This window comes from Cupressus sempervirens, chromosome 3 (assembly GCF_028749045.1).
Source record: "Cupressus sempervirens isolate cs-2001-9-10 chromosome 3, ASM2874904v1, whole genome shotgun sequence".
Lineage (NCBI taxonomy): Eukaryota > Viridiplantae > Streptophyta > Pinopsida > Cupressales > Cupressaceae > Cupressus > Cupressus sempervirens.
In genome coordinates, this window is record NC_143120.1 from 1083444729 (window position 1) to 1083462309 (window position 17581).

Genomic DNA, 17581 nt, shown 5'->3' on the forward strand with positions numbered 1-17581 from the left:
CTTGAAAAGTATAAGATGATTGAACGAGGACATATGAAGGAGCCAAGTCATTTTCAATTACAGCAACTAATGTTCATACAAGACAGCATGCCGCATAAGAGAAATAATATAACTATAGACCATATAAAATGCAAATTAGATTATAGAGAGCACAAAGGTTGGATTCCTATTATTGGGGTACACTAATACCTGCCAAAGAAGTGACAACATCTTCAAATAATGTGATTAAACTTGCATGACATCTTGTTGAGGTGAGTTTTGTTCCATTATGACATATAATTGAAGACTTGATATTCCATGATGAAATAGAAAATTTCCAATTCTCTCTTGAATAAGAATGCTCATATGCTAACCAATGTAGAAGAATTGTGTGATCAAATGAGACAACCTCAAGGTTTCTTCTTTATCGTGGACTTACTCTCAGTTTTAATAATGTGATGTGTTGGTTTTCATAAGGGGAATTAGACTATTCATTCATTGGATATGAACTGCTTCAACTTCTTTCAAACACTTCCAACCAAATTAGCTTGCAAAATAAATAAAAGCTATCCACCTCTAGGAATTTTAGATAATGTTGATGATGGGTGAGCTTCCAACCAATCCTTGCTTTGCCAAATCAACTAGGCATAAAGGGGGTAACTAAGGATGCGAGAATGATTTTCATTGTCAATATTCATCCAAATACCCAATGAAGGTGCATTCCAAATGAACATCTCTAATATATGTTAAACACTTGCACTTTAGGCCCAAAGTAACCTAACACCTTTATTTATAATCAACAATTAAAAAGGTATGGACGGTAGCTTCGCCATTAATCACCATTGAACAATATCTTCCATTCATCTACTAATACTTCTACTTAACATGAAATAAAGTCCTAATCTAAGCAAGAGATTTAAAGAACTAGGTAATACTCCAAAATGATCATATGTATCCACCATGAAGGGCAACAATGAATAGAGAACAATTGCGGTAGTACTTTGGCAACAATTCTCCAACTCAACTCCCACAAATAATGTGAGCAAGCCTTCATATAGAAGGCTCAATTACAATGAATGACCAAGATTAATTTGAAATAAAGGGCCAAGATTAATCCACATAAGCCCTAATCAGGGCTTTCATAACCATAGCTACAAATATTAAATGCCTACCCAATTACAATCAAGCACCTTCATGTGGGCCAATTAGAATTTATATAGCCTTCTTTGGCCAACAAGAAAATAGATTAGGCTTAACCACTAGATAAGGTGCACCAACAAACAAGCCAATAAAAAAAATACCAATATTTTTTAGGCAAGAACGGCAACATGAACCATACAAGGGGTGTATGAGTGATAGGAGTGAAGGAGAGCATAGAATGCTTTCAAGAGAGAAATAGTTGTGAAAGGTACTTCCCTAGTAACAACCACAATGATACAAAAAAACCAAGGATATAGGTTCTTGTTCTAGACCAAGATGCTTCCACCAAATCACAAAGCATCGTGTAGCACCATGAAGATTGACATATAATGATGTAATAGGAATCATGTCTTGTCAGATACTTTGTTTATTTTCATCATGCATTTTGTAAATTTTTTGACAAATTACATGTAACTAGGAAATAAGTTGTAATTGCAAGTGACCTTTTCACACATAAAGTCATCACATGTAATGAAGTTGCAAGACTAGTAAACTAGGACTTGTAGTTTGAATAAATCAAAGTTAGTTAGGGAATTGATCAACCTTTGTTGAGTTTTTCCCAGCTTTCTCTCTCAACGCCTCACTTATATATAGGAGGGATACTTATTGTACTGATTGTCTTTTGGCAATGCAAGAAAACTCTGCTAGTTTGTATATGTACTCTTAGAATTTGAGCTTGGGTGTAGAATATATTGCTTTCAATAAAAAAGGTAGGTTGTGTTATGGCTTTACCACACACGCCTCATTTTTGAGTCGAAAATGGGGACCCCCTCTTCTTTTTAGGATAGAGGAACTCGCTGTCTAGAACAGGGCATCTTCGTAGGCGCTTAGGAGAATGGGCCTCCTGTTAGTCAGGTTTAGGAGTTCGGTTAGTCAACATCGTTCAAAATTTGCCAGTTGAGAAGATCAAAATTTGCAATATGACTAGAAGTGTGCACCTAACTAAATTGTTTGCCCAATAGTGCACACATGGTGCACTTGCGCATCTTTTTGAGGTGCGCTAGGTGCGCGAAGACCGAGGTGTACGCACCTATAAATATAGGTACCCCCCCATTATGCACTCATATTGCTCATGGTTCCCCACAACTATGCACAATTGCACCATTATACCTATGCAAAGTCCGTTGCTCTCCGCATGTGGTGCACTAATATATTGTTCTGCACACAGGCACACCTCCAAATGTGTGCAATGTGAACTTTCTTCCTCCTACTAAGACAAACTCACCACGTGCTGCACGTGTTGTGCACCTCGCACAAATGTGCAACAATGCCTAGTGCGCAACACCAAGCCAAACTCCTTAGGCACACCCACATAGGTGTGCTAGTGCGCCAAACTTTTTCTTTTGCCAATAATTGCTGTTTTGTCAGTTTTTTGCTATCCGACTTAGTCGTTAAGCATCATTTTGATCTCTCAGTAGCGCTATACTAATGTCTTTCTTCTGTGCAGGTTAAAATGGCGTCCTCATCTTCGTCCATGGTAGCGAAGATTGCACCAAAGCCAGTCACCTTTAAGTTTCAAGGTGTACCAAGGAAGTCCCGGTTCGTCAACAAACATTTAGAGATTTGTGATATGGAGCTAGGTTATATAGATTAAAACAAATTCTTGGTCCTTTGCAACAAGTCACATGAGAGGTCAGAGATGATATCATCACTTATCTTGATCGGCTTGGTGAACACAACATCACACCCAGTGTCAGTACAATCCTCTGAATTGGCTATGGCACTGGCCCAACGCTACATGCTCGAGGAGAAGATGTTAAAGAGTATTATTGGGAAAATTGTCCTTGATATCCCACTAGACAACATTGAAAAGGTGTTTCACCTTCCCGTTGCAAATCAGTACCAAAAGATCACCTATGACATAGTTGACAAGTGGTATTGAGAGCATGAGCAAGAAGTTAAAGAACTGGTGCAAGAAAATTACCTTCTCACTAGGACCCCTAATAGAAGATCTGGGAAAGTTGACATGACCCGTGGATACATGATAGATGATATAGGCTACTGTATAGTCCTTCTGAGCAGAGTCATGGGGCTTTCGGTGGCAAGTAATTTGGAGACTTGGATGGTCCAATTTATAGAGACCATTAAGAGTAGAGGCCTACAGATTGACTGGTGTACCATCATCAACAACTCCTTGGATGAGCAACTCATTAGTTCAATCAGACCCTTAGTTTTACATGACCTCTAACATGGTCTGCTTGTTGGCAGCTCGATCAACAAACTATCTAGGATTGGTGAAGAGGGGAAGTATGCAGGATCCTCATGCATGGCCCTATGTAGTGTACCCCCAGCTGGTACGAAAGAAGCTTCTGGATAAGAGCCCAGAATAGAAAATGGTGAATGATGCTTTTATTTTCGCTATAATCCAGTGCCTTGAAGGGGATTATGCGAAGAGGATATTGGTAGAGGCAGTGGCAAGAATAACACAAGTGGGTGCATACTTGATCAAGTTCGATACATTTACATACATCCGAGTGGTTGGGACCCTCTAGTGCCCTAAGAAACTTCTGCGCTATCCATCAGATAGACTTATACTACAGAGATTGCTAGACAATTGGTGTTGGCCTATGATAGAGTGTGGAAGATGCACAAGAAGACATGGGTATGTCCAATTAGCATAGGGCCTTTCGAGGTGAACCAGAAGCGGAACATAGCGACCTACGAGATAGAATGGGACCGATACACTTTAGATGATTATTTGGTGCCCCGCCCAAATCTTTGACAACATTGGGATGGTCCAACATCTCCTAGGAATGGAGTTCATACCTAATGTAGCTATTGAAGATCATTGGATGAATTGCGTGGATGACTTTGAAGTTCGGATTAGGAACTATTGTAGGATGAGTCTATCACTTGCAGAGAGGACAGTCAACTTGAGTATACCCCTAAAGGTATGGAACAAAGACAACTCGAAGTACTGGATCCCCTTTACATCAGGGAGTGGATCTTTGAGTGCCTCATAATGAATGCAGAGATAGGCAGAAAAGAAAATGATGACATCCAACATCGGGCTAGGCATGTCATCCAGCTCACAAAAAAATGGGTCAAGAAGCCTTTTCACTTGGAACCAATGCCCAATGTTCCAATGCTATAGGCACTTGTGAGACCCAAAAAGGGAAGAGGGACCAAGGTCATTGTCCCTACATATCAAGAGAAGTCCCCAATTAGGCCTGAGACTGTGTATAAGCATGAATGAGAGGTGGTATACTTCCATTGTGACAGTGTTAAGGGGGAAGAAGAAAAGAATGTCTATTGAGGTAGAGGAAGCTCAACCCAAAGAAACCCTAGTGTAGATAGAGGCCTCCCCATCAGTTTTAAAGAGGGTAGGATGGAAAGGGTGGTAGTTGGGGTAAAGAGAAGGAAATTAAAGAGGAAAAGCACTCCTCAGATTTTGGAGACCATATCCGAGGCAGAGAATGAAGAATGGGAGGAAGAAATTGAATATCTCCCTCTAAACAAGAGGATGCGGTTAGCAAGGGCCGTTGAGGAAGAAAGAAGCAGCTCGACACAAACTACCCTGGCCTCACGAGAACAACCAATCTAGGTTGAAGAATCCACCGAAGAACGAAGCAAATAAAAGAGTAGGAAGGGTGGACTGAGTCCATAGAAGGGGACAGGTCAGATGTGTTCGATCTTTTGGCATTCAACTTCATGCCCGCAGGGACTCATTTGGAGGGTAGAGTGTTGAAGGACACATCATGCCGGTAACCATTGGGCAAGGACTGGAATTAGTTGCCTCCACTTCCACAAGGGCCATTAGGGATACCTTGTTCACCTCCGGGAAAGCCGTCGTCACCGCCTTTGTCTCCACAAGAACAGGATGCTACTCCATTGCCTCCTTTGATCATAGAGGTTGGGAGCCAAACAGTAGAAGGAGATGACTTTGTGCAATTGTAGACTGTACGAAATTTGAGAGGAAGGGCAGATTGTTATGGGAAGATAATAGCCACCACCTACAGAAGGGTTTAGACCACCTCCTTCGAGAACTGTAACGACCACCCCAATGATGGAACAACCATGAGTGGAAAAGACCCTGGAGAGGAGCAATAAGGGAAAAGGACCAACTTTAGAGACGATCTCGTCATCTGGTTAGTATATGTCTCCTATGGGTACTACTCCGACATAGTTGAAGTCGAGAAGTATTAACTTGTCAAAGGAGGTATGTAGAATATAGTGAAGAGGAAGGATTGATTGCCTTGACGGAAGCAGTAAGATTGTCGAAACCCAATCGGAAAGATCCTAAGCAATTGGCTTTTGTGATGAAGAATAAGAATGATGATTTGATATTGCCATCCCTCCTCCTTTGACAGATGTAGAAAGCATCACCCCACAGGACTACCACAGGCAAGAAGTAGTACTGGGAAAGGCCATCAAAGACACGGCCAAAGTTTTGACCACCATGGGCCTCAAGCAAGTGTTTCAACACTTGGACCAAGATGAGGTAGAGATTTTGAAATTGAGGAAACAAAATGATTTGTTGTAGGAGTATGTGAAGAAGATAGTAGGTCCTATTGACCTTGATCATCCTAAGATCACCTTAGTCACTGCCCTCGAGAAACAAGCTTCGACCCCAGCACAAAGTGATTCATTTTTGGACGCATGTAAGAGATGGGGTCATAGTTTTGACTTTTGAGTATAGGGGTGTACAGATAATAGAGGCAAACATGAATGTATTGCTTAATATACAGAAGAATGCTGACAGTTTAGTTACAGTTGTTGATCAAGATTTTGGGATGATGGACAAAGTGTCCACTTGGACCAATGACTTGAAGCATTACAGACCATCAAGGGGTAGAGATACAGGATGTTGCTAGATGTATATACGGCTGAAGAATTTGATAAGATAGATGATTGGATAGAAAAGATAGTGGCCGATAATAGGGTCATGATTGGAGTCTATGAATATATCCAGGATATGAAGAAGAGGACTCTTGATCAGTTTTTGGAAGTAGACAAATATTACAGTGCAACCAACTTAGAGATTTTTGGAGACGACTCTGGATCGCTATTGTGCTCTATTAAAACGATTGTACAACAGTTTGGGACATCATTTGAAGTAGTGATCTCCAAAGATGACATCAGGTACATCTTCAAAATTGAGGAGACACTGAAAGAGTTGGACTCTAAGCTGGAGGACTTTGCAGAGATCAAACAAGAGGTCAGTGAGTTCCGCAGGGAGGTGAGGACTAAGTATGAATCTCTAGACATGTTGAATACTCAGGAGATCATTGTTGTCAACCAAAAGTTCAAGGATGCCCATCTAGACATCATTTTGGTAGAAGGTCAACAAGACCCAGATGCTGGAAACTAAAGATTTTGGACTTAGACAAATCCTACCAATTTTGGTCCTGTCACCTCTAAAGGTGCGCTAGAGCAATTTTGAAGTTTTGGCAGAAGTCATTGTCTCCAAAGATGTGCAATTTTGCAAGGTGTGCAAGCGCACCGACAACTTTGGATCAGTTGCGGTGGCGCCAATAGTTAGCTACTAATTCTATTTTTTGAGTGTTTCATACACCGAAAACGTGATTTGGTGACAATTTAATTGATAGAGACAAACAGTGAAGCTCAAGTTTACATCTAAAGAAGTGCTAGAGGCTCTTAGATCATCCAAAGTCATCTCTCTTCTTATCTTCTTTATGAGTTTTTGAGTCATGTAAAGGTCCATGCACCATGTAATTAATAAAATAAAGAGTACATGCCGACTTAGCACGTAGTTAGGAGTCAGTTTGTACATAATTTGCTTAAAATTAGTGTTTTTAGCATTTTTTTGCAAGGAAAAAGCCCTAGATCCGAAAATTGCATTAAGGATGGAGTATCCTATAAATAAAAAGATGTAATATGTATTCAAGGCTAGTATTTTGATGCAACAAAGTATGCTATTGGTGCTCTCATTCTGTGTAGTGTTCCTTGCTGGAATGTGCATTTCCTTTATGAATTTTATGTTCATGAATAGCAATGAAGCCAATGTTTCTATTGTATGTTAATACTCGTGCGATCAATTAGTTCTAGTGTTTGTCATATTTGCTAACAAATTCCTCTGTTGTGACGAATTGGAGAAAGGATCACCTTCGAGTTCTTGCATAACAATTTGTCTCGTGTGCGTGCACTTTCCGTGGCTATACGATTTGATGAATTGTGAAATGTCTTTCGATTCCCATTAGTTCCCTTTGACGATTGCATTAGTGGAGTTAAGGACACGCTGCTCCTAATTTCATTGGTTTTATACTTGATCTCTTTCAAAAAATTAATTCGCAGACACGTGGCTATGACTTATGTCCATTAAGAATTTTACTTTTCAGCAATTTGTTTCAATCTCTTGTTACCGTAACTCTGTTATTTTCTTTTGAACATGTAGTTAGAATAGGAATTCATATAGTTGCATTTTTAGTACTTGCATTCATTTTAAAATCTGAAATTACAAAAAACACGTTGGTTTGTGGTTGTGTTTCTTCAAAGTTTTGCAGGATTTACAAATAGAGCAAAAGCCTCCTTGTGAATATTCACATTTATCTTCAATTGAGCTACCCAACTGGTTGAAAAACAACCATTCAGAACCATGGAGTTGGTTAATTTGATGAGCTTTCCAAGAGAGAGAGTTGTAAGGATTTCTGCCATTGTCACCATGTAAAACAACCGCTCAACAAGTTGTTTTGAGACTTTGTGCCAATCCAAACTGTGATCTGATGACATTTTCTTGAGTTGATTGTGAGTTTTATGCTTCTTTTAAGAGGGATTTGAATCGAATCTTGCAGGCTTTGTGTTGTATATTGCATTCAGAGTTATAGTTCAATACGAGTTTTGGGAGTCTTTGTGCTACATAAAGGCAAATTTAAATAGTTGATAGTGGCTTCAAATACTTAAGGCTGAAAACCTTTGTGCTTCAGTGTTAAGTACTTTCATAAAAAATAGTGAATATTCGGTAAGAGACTTTGTGCCTTATTGTTTGTCCAAGTTAGTAAATCTTCATTCAGGATAAGTGTAGAAGATTTTTGGTTTCTATAGTATTCTAATCACTTGCAATTGAAGATGTACTTCTTCTGTATACCTAATTCCATCCCCTGTCAGATAGTTGGAGGGTATTGAAGGGAAGAGAGGAAGCAAGTGAAGGAAGTGTACGGTGTCTCTGAGTTGACCGGACGGTGCAAATGAGTTGGTCGTATGGTTTCCTTGGCTTAGACAGTGCAGTGTTGTATGTTGGTTGTATGATTAGTATGAAGGGTGGCCGTACAATATGGGAAGTAGGTCGTACGGTGATGGGAGGTAGGTCGTACAATGATGGAAAGGTGGCCATACGGTGAGGGGAAAGAGGTTGTACGATGTGTGGGGGTGGTCATAGGGTAATGGATTGGAGACTATATGGTGATGGTTTGATGGCCGTACGGTAATGGCATGGGACGAGGACAATTAACCACCTTCTATGCAGAAATATTTCGAGGACGATTAACCACCTTCTATGCAGAAATATTCCGAATGCAATCCTATTAATACACAAAACAATGATAGATATAAACGTAGTCCATACACAAAGATATTCCAAAATAATGTCACTCGTAAACAATAATGATGCTCCTATTTGCTAGTCTTGCGCCTGGAATCTTGAATCGTATAGGGTGAGGGTTGAGACCCAGGGAAACTGGAAAGCCAAGTAGGGAATATCTTTCACTTCTGAAATGGAAAAAAATACTGAACTCCAACAGGAATTCGCAATACGAAGAAATAATCCCAAATCGCATACCTACTACTACCTACATGCTGTGCTTAAATACCCTCCATAGAAACTTCCTGACGATTTACAAAGATAGCCAACGGCCATACCTACGGAAACAATTAAAGAAAAATGGGTATGAGATATACTAAATCAATCGGCCCATTAACAAAGGTTTGATTTATAATTATTTTATGACGGGAAGATTACAGTTCTTCTGTCCCAAAATTTGGTTGTCCTCGAGCAAATTCAAATCCGATTCTTGAAAACCTTTTGTAATCAACTTCTTTAGTTTTGAGTCGGGTACCAATTCGATTTTATCGCCGTAGTAAATGATATCATCAATAACTTGGTATCTTTTATCATGTATATAGCCATCCATCAACAAACATGCAAAAGTGTTCTTGGAGTACTCGACCAATTGATGGGCCCGCCAATTATCCAAGGAATGGGGTAAAGTGTTGACTGTCCTATTTTTACTTGCAGCGTTTGGGATCATATCATGTTTAAAAATGGCCTACACGTGCTTTCTTGTGACTTCCCTTTATCCTTTATTTGACATTCTTCTTAGCAACACCTTCTTGCCATCCAACTCGAATGAAAAGTCCATCTTTTTGAAACTTTGGGTGTACTGGTCAAGTGTCTCCATCCACTGGATGCCCAATATGATATCAGTATCAACCAAATCTATGACAAATAAATCATTTGTCAAGGTATAGTTTTCTATGGAAATTTTTAGTCATGGGATCTGTTAATAATTGGTAGCTTTAGTTAGATAAACTATAGTGCAAATATGTGTGTGTGTGTGTGTGTGTGAGATATTATATATATATACATATAATATATATATATTAATATATTAAATATATGAGATATTTATTTTTCATTATATTAATTACATTCTAATGAATAGACATATCCCGTAAAGAGACATGCCTATCCATTCTTCATCCTATATTAGAGAGATAGCTGCCATTTGGAAAGTACATACCAAAGACAATGGCAGTGCTATTACATTTGCAGCAGATTTAGAAAACTCAACATGGTATTAGAGCCTAGTTTGTAAATGTAAGTAAGGGTTACATATAAGAAATAAATAATTTGCAAAATTGGTAGAAGAAAAGATAAATAATATTCCTTCTCTGTCCTTCGGTGCTGGTGGGAATAGGTATCACATGATATTTCTTGGGTGTGAATGGATGTGTATTCAAAATTGCCTAGTTGAGAGAACACTATTCTCTCCTTAGGAAACATCTAAGGATGTCCTAAAATTGCGATTTGTAATCAAAGAAGATCCCTGAGTAGAATTCGTTGCACTGAAACTATGATGTGGTTTGCCACCTTAGACAAGAAATGAGATCTCTAGACTTGGAAACTCTTAAGAGTAGTAGAGAGGAGTTACCAAAGGAAGGGCGTAATATTGTCTTAACTGCAAATGCTAGGTGGGGAAGAGTAATGAAAGTCAACAAAAGGAAAGGGCAAGTATGAGGCATGACGGATAGACTTTCTCAAGGAATTTAACGATGATGAGAAATTGTACCCTGCAAGTGCATCTTCTTTTTCATCTTGCAAGAGTAGAGAAAAGATATGCCTTTGAGCGTCCACCGAGCATGTAGGATCCTTCTGATGCTCCTCCTCGCCCTTTTTTACAACTAAAGCATAAAGACTAACATTGTCAATAAGCCTTGCCAACTTAGTAAAATGGTTGAAGACTTGTAATATTATATTTTTTCTTATTCGTGCTCCCATTTCATATGCAAGCGAAGTATGATGACTTAGGCTGTTGATCAAATCAGTCGATGCAAATTCTGCGAGAAAAGACACTTGAGGAAATCTTGGAAGGGATAAATCACCACAACCAAAGAAATATATGGAATAGAAAAATATAAAATTTCTCTTGCGGTGGGAATAAGTGAATAGCGACTCATGATTCGAGTCACTATACCTTGCGGAGGATCAACACTAGCAGAACACGACAATCTTGAAAATGATGTGGAAGGAGATTTACGTGGATGGTTTAGACTCCATTCGAGGAGGATTGAAGTAACACCGACATCACAATTGCGGAATTACTGGAACTGTAATCACCGTTTCAACCATTCACATAGGATGCGTTTGATAAAGCAGAGGAGTATGTCCCCAACGGCAATGTGATCGCAACATTCTTTCCTAGACGGAGTGTGGTTGTTATGATTCCAACCATTCTATGTTCAACCACTTAATGAGAAGCAATAGGAATAAATTAGCAGATTTGATAGATAACGACAATTATAAGTTATCACGGTTGATAAGAAACACAATTTTTAACATCGATGAAAGTCAATCATTCACATATGAATATCGATTAATATGAAGGAAATGGATAAATGAAAGGAAGCGATCAGTGTTCGAATATGTTATTGATTACAAGGGAGACTATCATGTGCATAGGACAAACTTAGAGAATGCAGTCAACACTCTCTTCCAATTAGGAGGTTTATTATCTCTACAGTCAGCAAGCTTATGGGTTGGAGATAAATAAGAAACACATGCCCAATATCTAGTCAACGAATGGTATAGTCAAAACGATAAATATTCAATGAAGGATGAAAATTGATTCATGCGTTATATTTCCTGTATGGGCTCACCTTATGAAAGGAAATATTTGAAACACAAGGACAAAAGAATGTGGAATTCAGATTCAGAGGGAGCCCGGCATCTTCAAAGAGGTCAAAATGTTGATGAACTCAAGCTTCAGAGGGAGCTGATGGGTTTAGTCAACTTGTGTCAATCTCGGTCATAGTGATTGAGAGGGAGTCTAACTGTTGAAGGTGAAACACTTATGAGGTAAACTTGATTTAATTGTTTATTAGACTAGTGAAATCATTTAATGCCTTATGGGCCTTGCGTTAATCATGAGGAAGTGATGACTTCAAAATGATTATCACTTGTATTTGTTGATATTATTGGAAGATGACAATCTTACAATAACTTGATCTTCTATCATGATAGACATCGTGTGATGGCTGAAACAAATCATGATAGATGATTTCTTACATGGTGGAATAGATGATTTCTAGCATAGTGGATTCAATTCCTTAAATAGACCACGATCTTCTAGATTGTGATAGACATCATGTGATGGCTGAGACCAATCACAATAGATTATGAATGTTCCTATGGTAAGTGCACATTACCGTTGAAGAATTTTGAGTTATGGTGAATATCATGAGACTTTATATTCTTGGACAGACCATATCTCTGATATCATATTGAGATGTTAGGTGATATGTAAAATTGGGTATCATGTGTTAGGTGATTCCTCATATCATGTGTTAGGTGATATGTAAAACTTATATCACGTGCTAGGTGATTCCTCATATCACGTGTTAGGTGATATGTAAAACTAGGTATCACGTGTTAGGTGATTCCTCATATCACGTGTCAGGTGATATGTAAAACTAAGTATCACGTGTTAGGTGATTCCTCATATCACATGTTAGGTGATATGTAAAACTAGGTATCACATGTTAGGTGATTCTTGATATCACTTGTTAGGTGATATGTAAAACTAGGTGTTATATGTTAGATGATATTTCATATCATGTGTTATGTGATCACAAGATATGTAATATGATTATACCATTTATCTTGCCTAGCTAAGAGAGAGTGTTGATGTTTGTAGCATTGAGCAGATGTCAAATAAGCTAACATTTGCCAAATGAGTTGGCATTCAATAAACCGGGCATTCTAGAAACCATTATTTACGTTGAGGTAATATGTTATTCATATTGTGTATGAATCTTGTTTATCCTCTCTAAGCTAAGAGGAAGTGTTAATAATTGGTAGCTTTAGTTGGATAAACCATAGTACAAATGTGTGTGTGTGTGTGTGTGTGTGTGTGTGTATAAGTGTGAGATATAATATATATTTTAATATATTAAATATATGAGATATTTATTTGTCATTATATTAATTATATTCTAATGAATAGACATGTCCCGTGAAGAGACATGTCTATCCATTCTTCATCCTATATTAGAGAGATGGCTGCCATTTGGAAAGTACATACCAAAGACAATGGCAGTGTTACTGCATTTGCAGCAGATCCAAAAAACTCAACAGGATCACATGAGTGCAGGGTAACAAGGTTCCTCCAACAACCTTAACCTCAAATCCTCCATGCTCTATTGTGTGCAAGACCTTACTAGTGACCAAAGATGAATTGATGAATTGAGTGTGGCGTCACTATCAATCATGATTGTGACTTGTTTCCTAAGAAGTGTGCCACGAACCTTGAAGATACTACTTCCAACAATTGTAGCGAGGGTAGCAATGTAACCCCCTTTTTGTATCAGGGCATTTATTCTCTCCTACTGGTTAATTTCTTCACCAGTCATTGTAGGTACTTGTCCTTCGTCATCATCAGGAAACACCTCAATGTAATGAATCTTTCCCTTCCCAAGGCAGCGATGACCTAATCCCCATGGTTCCTTGCACCTGAAATAAAGCTTTTTCCACTGGAGCTCTTGCCAAGAGTCTTCATCCAACGAATGTTTTTTCTGAATTAGCTCCTTGTCTTTGTCTTCGTGTGGGGGTAGTGTTGGCGTAGCTATGTGAGTTTTGGAGGAAGATGTGGCCATGTTACACACTTTAATAGCTTCGTTGAGTGCGCACGAGATGAACCCTTTGATCCAGCCTCTCAAAGGCTCTCTCAACCCATCCATGAATAACATGATTCAACGTCTTTTAGAGATGTCTGTGACTAGTATTGGCAGCGTTTGGAATTCAGTGATGTAATTGTCTGCTGTATCTGTTTTCTTTAGCTGAGCTAGATCTTTGAAGTTTAACTTAGGATCCTTCCCATTGAAACGATCAATGAGTCTCTTAGTGAACTTGACATAAGAGGTTACTTGGTCGTGGCCGAGAGTGACCAATCCATGGTGCCACGACTCTTGCGCCACTCCTTCCAGATGGAGTGCTGTGAACTTGATTGCTTCCTCTTCGGGCATCGGGTTGAGTTGGAAATAGGTGTCTGCCTTCAAAACCCATGCCTGTGTAGTGATGGCTCCAGATCCATCAAATGGTAATAAGTTTACTTTTCCGATCTTTCTCCTGAGTTCAACGTTAAAATAACCACGATTTCCCCCACCTGAATATCTCATTCTTAGATCAACATAGTCTTTGTAAGATATATCACCTTCCATATTTGCGTTTCTCCAATCTTCCCGAAGTTTTTCTTGCATCTCCTGAAAAGTGGGCTCTCTTTCTTTGCATGGTGCTTCCATCCTTGGAAGGAAGATGGGTATCGAGGGTCTAGAGCGAGAGGGTTGAGAGTTTGTCCTTCTTGTAACAAAGTCGTTGTTGTGCCCATTTTGTTCTCTTGTTGTCTTTCCCTTGGCCAATTTTTGTAGTTTTTTCTACATAAGCCTTTGGGTTTCATTGATTTACATTTGGTTTCTGCTAAGCTCTCTTAAAAGATTCACAAGTTTTGTCATAGCATCCTGAGGATCTACGATTCTACCAACAAGATTATTTCGCCTTCTCCTTCCGGTATAAACTTGCATTCACTTCCATAGGCTGGTAGAAACTTGGCTGTGATACCACTATAGTATTCCGGTCCCCTACAGTTGAAGATGTATTTTTTCTGTATACCTAATTTCGTCCCCTGTCAGATAGTTGGAGGGTATTGAATAGAAGGGAGGAAGCAAGTGAAGGAAGTGTACGCTGTCTCTGAGTTGATTGTACGGTGCAAATGAGTTCGCCGTACAGTGTCCTTGGCTCAGACAGTGCAGTGTTGTATGTTGGTCCTATGGTTGGTATGAAGGGTGGCTGTACAGTGATGGGAAGTAGGCCATATGGTGATGGGAGGTAGGACATACAGTGAGGGGGAAAGAGGCTGTACAGTGTGTGGAGTGGCCGTAGTGTAATGGATTGGAGGCCGTACAATGATGGTTTGATGGCCGTACGATAATGGCTTGGGACGAGGACAATTAACCACCTTCAATGCAAAAATATTCCAAATGCAATCTTGTTAATACAAAGAACAATGATAGATATAAATGTAGTCTGAACAGAAGATATTCTAGAAATAATGTTATTCGTAAACAATAATGATGCTCCGATTTGCCAGTTCCAAGCCAGGAATCTTGAATAGTATAGGGTGAGGGTCGAGTCCCACAAAAACTGGAAAGCTAAGTAGGGAAGATCTTTCACTTCCGAAATGACGAACAATAGTGAACTCCAACAAGAATTCGCAATACAAAGAAATAATCCCAAATCGCATACTTACTGCTACCTACATGCCGTGCTTAAATACCCTTTGGAGAAACTTCCCGATGGTTTACAAAGATAGCTGATAGCCATACCTACAGAAACAATTAAATAAAAATGGGTCTGAGATATACTAAATCTATCGACCCATTAACAAAGGTTTGATTAATAATTATTTTATGACGGGAACATTACAGTTTCTACAATTGTTCTACTTATATAAAGTAGATTGGTGTCTTTTGTGTTGTTCATACGTCAACTCACAAGACATCAATATTATTCCAGCCATTGGTGCTTTTGGTTAAATTTTAGTGTTGTTTATAAGTTGTTTGAATTTTGTACAATCATTCCTGAAAAAAGAGGAATAGATTAAGAGAACCACCGTATTTTGTAATTTCTAGTGAAGTTTGTGTTGGAGCCACCTACTGTAAGAAGGGAGCCTTCCCTATTGCTGGGAGGAGAAAGTAATCTCATGTGCCGTTGCCTAAAGTTACAATTTCGTAAGTTGTGGTCACATTGACTCACAAAACTTTTTGCCAACAAACTGTATGTACATTATTTTGTATGAATGCTAGTGCCATACAACACTATGCATGAAGGACATTTTTGTATGAGCAACTTGCTTATCAATCTAAATCTCTCATTACCAATCGGGCAGTTATAAATGGTCAGATTTGCATTGTTTCTTCATTCTAAACTGTTGTTTATAGAAAGATATATTTTTTTTTTCTCTGCATTATTCTATAATCATGCAGCTATAAACATCAAACAGCAAACAAAAGGATTCAAACAATCAGAATAAGTGCTTTATGGTGAAAAAATTGAGAGTTTTCTGTAAGGGTTATTACATTATACTTTACAGTTTGAAACTTTAACATATTCATTTGAGTTATTAGATTTCACAGCATAATCATGGTATAAATATAGCTAGTGGAAAATTGACAGCCATACATCTCCCTCAAGAATATGCTTGTGCAGAACAGACAAATAAATAAATTCTTCTAGTTTCAAATGTAATCTTGATATATGCATCTTTCTTTGATCAACTATTATCATCTATGATTGAATGTTAATATTTATTTCACATACATTACATGCCTAAATTCTCACAGTGTTTTGTTCTTTCATGTACATCTTTTAGGATCCATATCAGTAATCAGAGTGGCTCATCCTGGGAATATATCTCTCGTTGAATGATGTTGGAGTATCTAAAGCTTGTCATCAAACAATGAGACCCCTGAAACCATCCAATATGCCATCCTATGAAAGCTTCAATGGTCAGAGAACATAAACCACAAGATGCAATGTAAGTGATTGTCGCCAGTGACATTGCAAGGGAACTTTAACAACAGATAATGTTCCTGTTCAACCAGTTCACTGAAATCCTTAGTTAGGAGGTTCCCATTGGCTCTTCTAACCTTTTGGTGCTCAAGAACTTCCAAGTGTATTTAGACTTACTGTGTTCAAGGTTCGTATTGGTGGTTAATTGGATAGATCAGTTAGAAGCATATTTTTCTATGAATTGACTTCAATGAAGGCTGTGCATTGCAGCTCATTTGCGTCAAGAGGTCCATTCTACATCCCAGATCAACTTGGACATTTGGTGGTGGATGAGTGAAGAAAATGTACAGGATGGTGTTTCTATAGATGTGTTAATAATGAATGTACAAAGAAAATAAATATAAACATAGCACAAACACTCGACATTTTAAATCATACTTTTCTAAGTAGACAGCATATTGAAAAGTCTACGAAACATTCTCTTTATAACACTTTTTACATGTGTAATATGATAAATTTATGATTCTACAATAGTATGACTACATGTTAAAGGTGGGAAAGAAGACCAGCAGGGCTGGTTGGGCTGTAGGTTCTCCCTGTTTTGAGAGGGTTAAGATTCATGGTTACTCTTTTGTAACACTATTTACAGGGATGATGCACAATTAATTTTTAATTTTTATCAAGCTTTTTGTTCCCAATATCACAATTCACCTACCAATAAATAAGGAAACTATTATTATATATGAATATAAATGATGATGTAGGTACACTATGAAACTTGAAAGAGTAAAATGCAGTGACAACAAATATAATTTAGAAGAAAGTGAATGCTAAAAAATATTACACAAATTTTGTTAATATTTTGTCCAGAAATAAAGATAAACAACAATAAACAAAATAAAGAACACTAAGACACAATACAACAATTTATCCTGGGAAAACCAAGCCACACCCAAAAATATATTGCTTTTATTCAAATAATAAAGGTCTGAGTACAATGCTTCAAACTGAAATACTCAACTCAGAACACAAAGCAATGATATGTATCTTGAATTGAGAGACTCTTCATATCATAACCGAAAGTCTTCCATTTTCCAAATGTGTGTCTCTTCATATTTCCAAATGCATGTCTCTTCATACCCTCAAACGCATGTCTGTTCATAT

General features: G+C 38.2%; 1 protein-coding gene across 6 annotated transcripts in view; it reads left to right on the plus strand.

Annotated features, from left to right (window-relative positions):
• Positions 1-17100, plus strand: part of LOC149570526 (Biotin/lipoate A/B protein ligase family) — a 126120-nt gene extending 109020 nt beyond the window's left edge. For 3 of the 6 annotated variants that reach the window (XR_016362947.1, XR_016362948.1, XR_016362945.1), the window contains 2 exons: positions 16278-16604; positions 16688-17100. The gene's annotated coding sequence lies outside the window, so the exon portion shown is untranslated. Of the gene's footprint in view, positions 1-16277 lie in introns of all 6 variants that reach the window. The other 3 variants (XR_016362946.1, XM_089823122.1, XM_089823124.1) reach the window with 2 other exon arrangements.
• Positions 17101-17581: the final 481 nt, after the last annotated feature.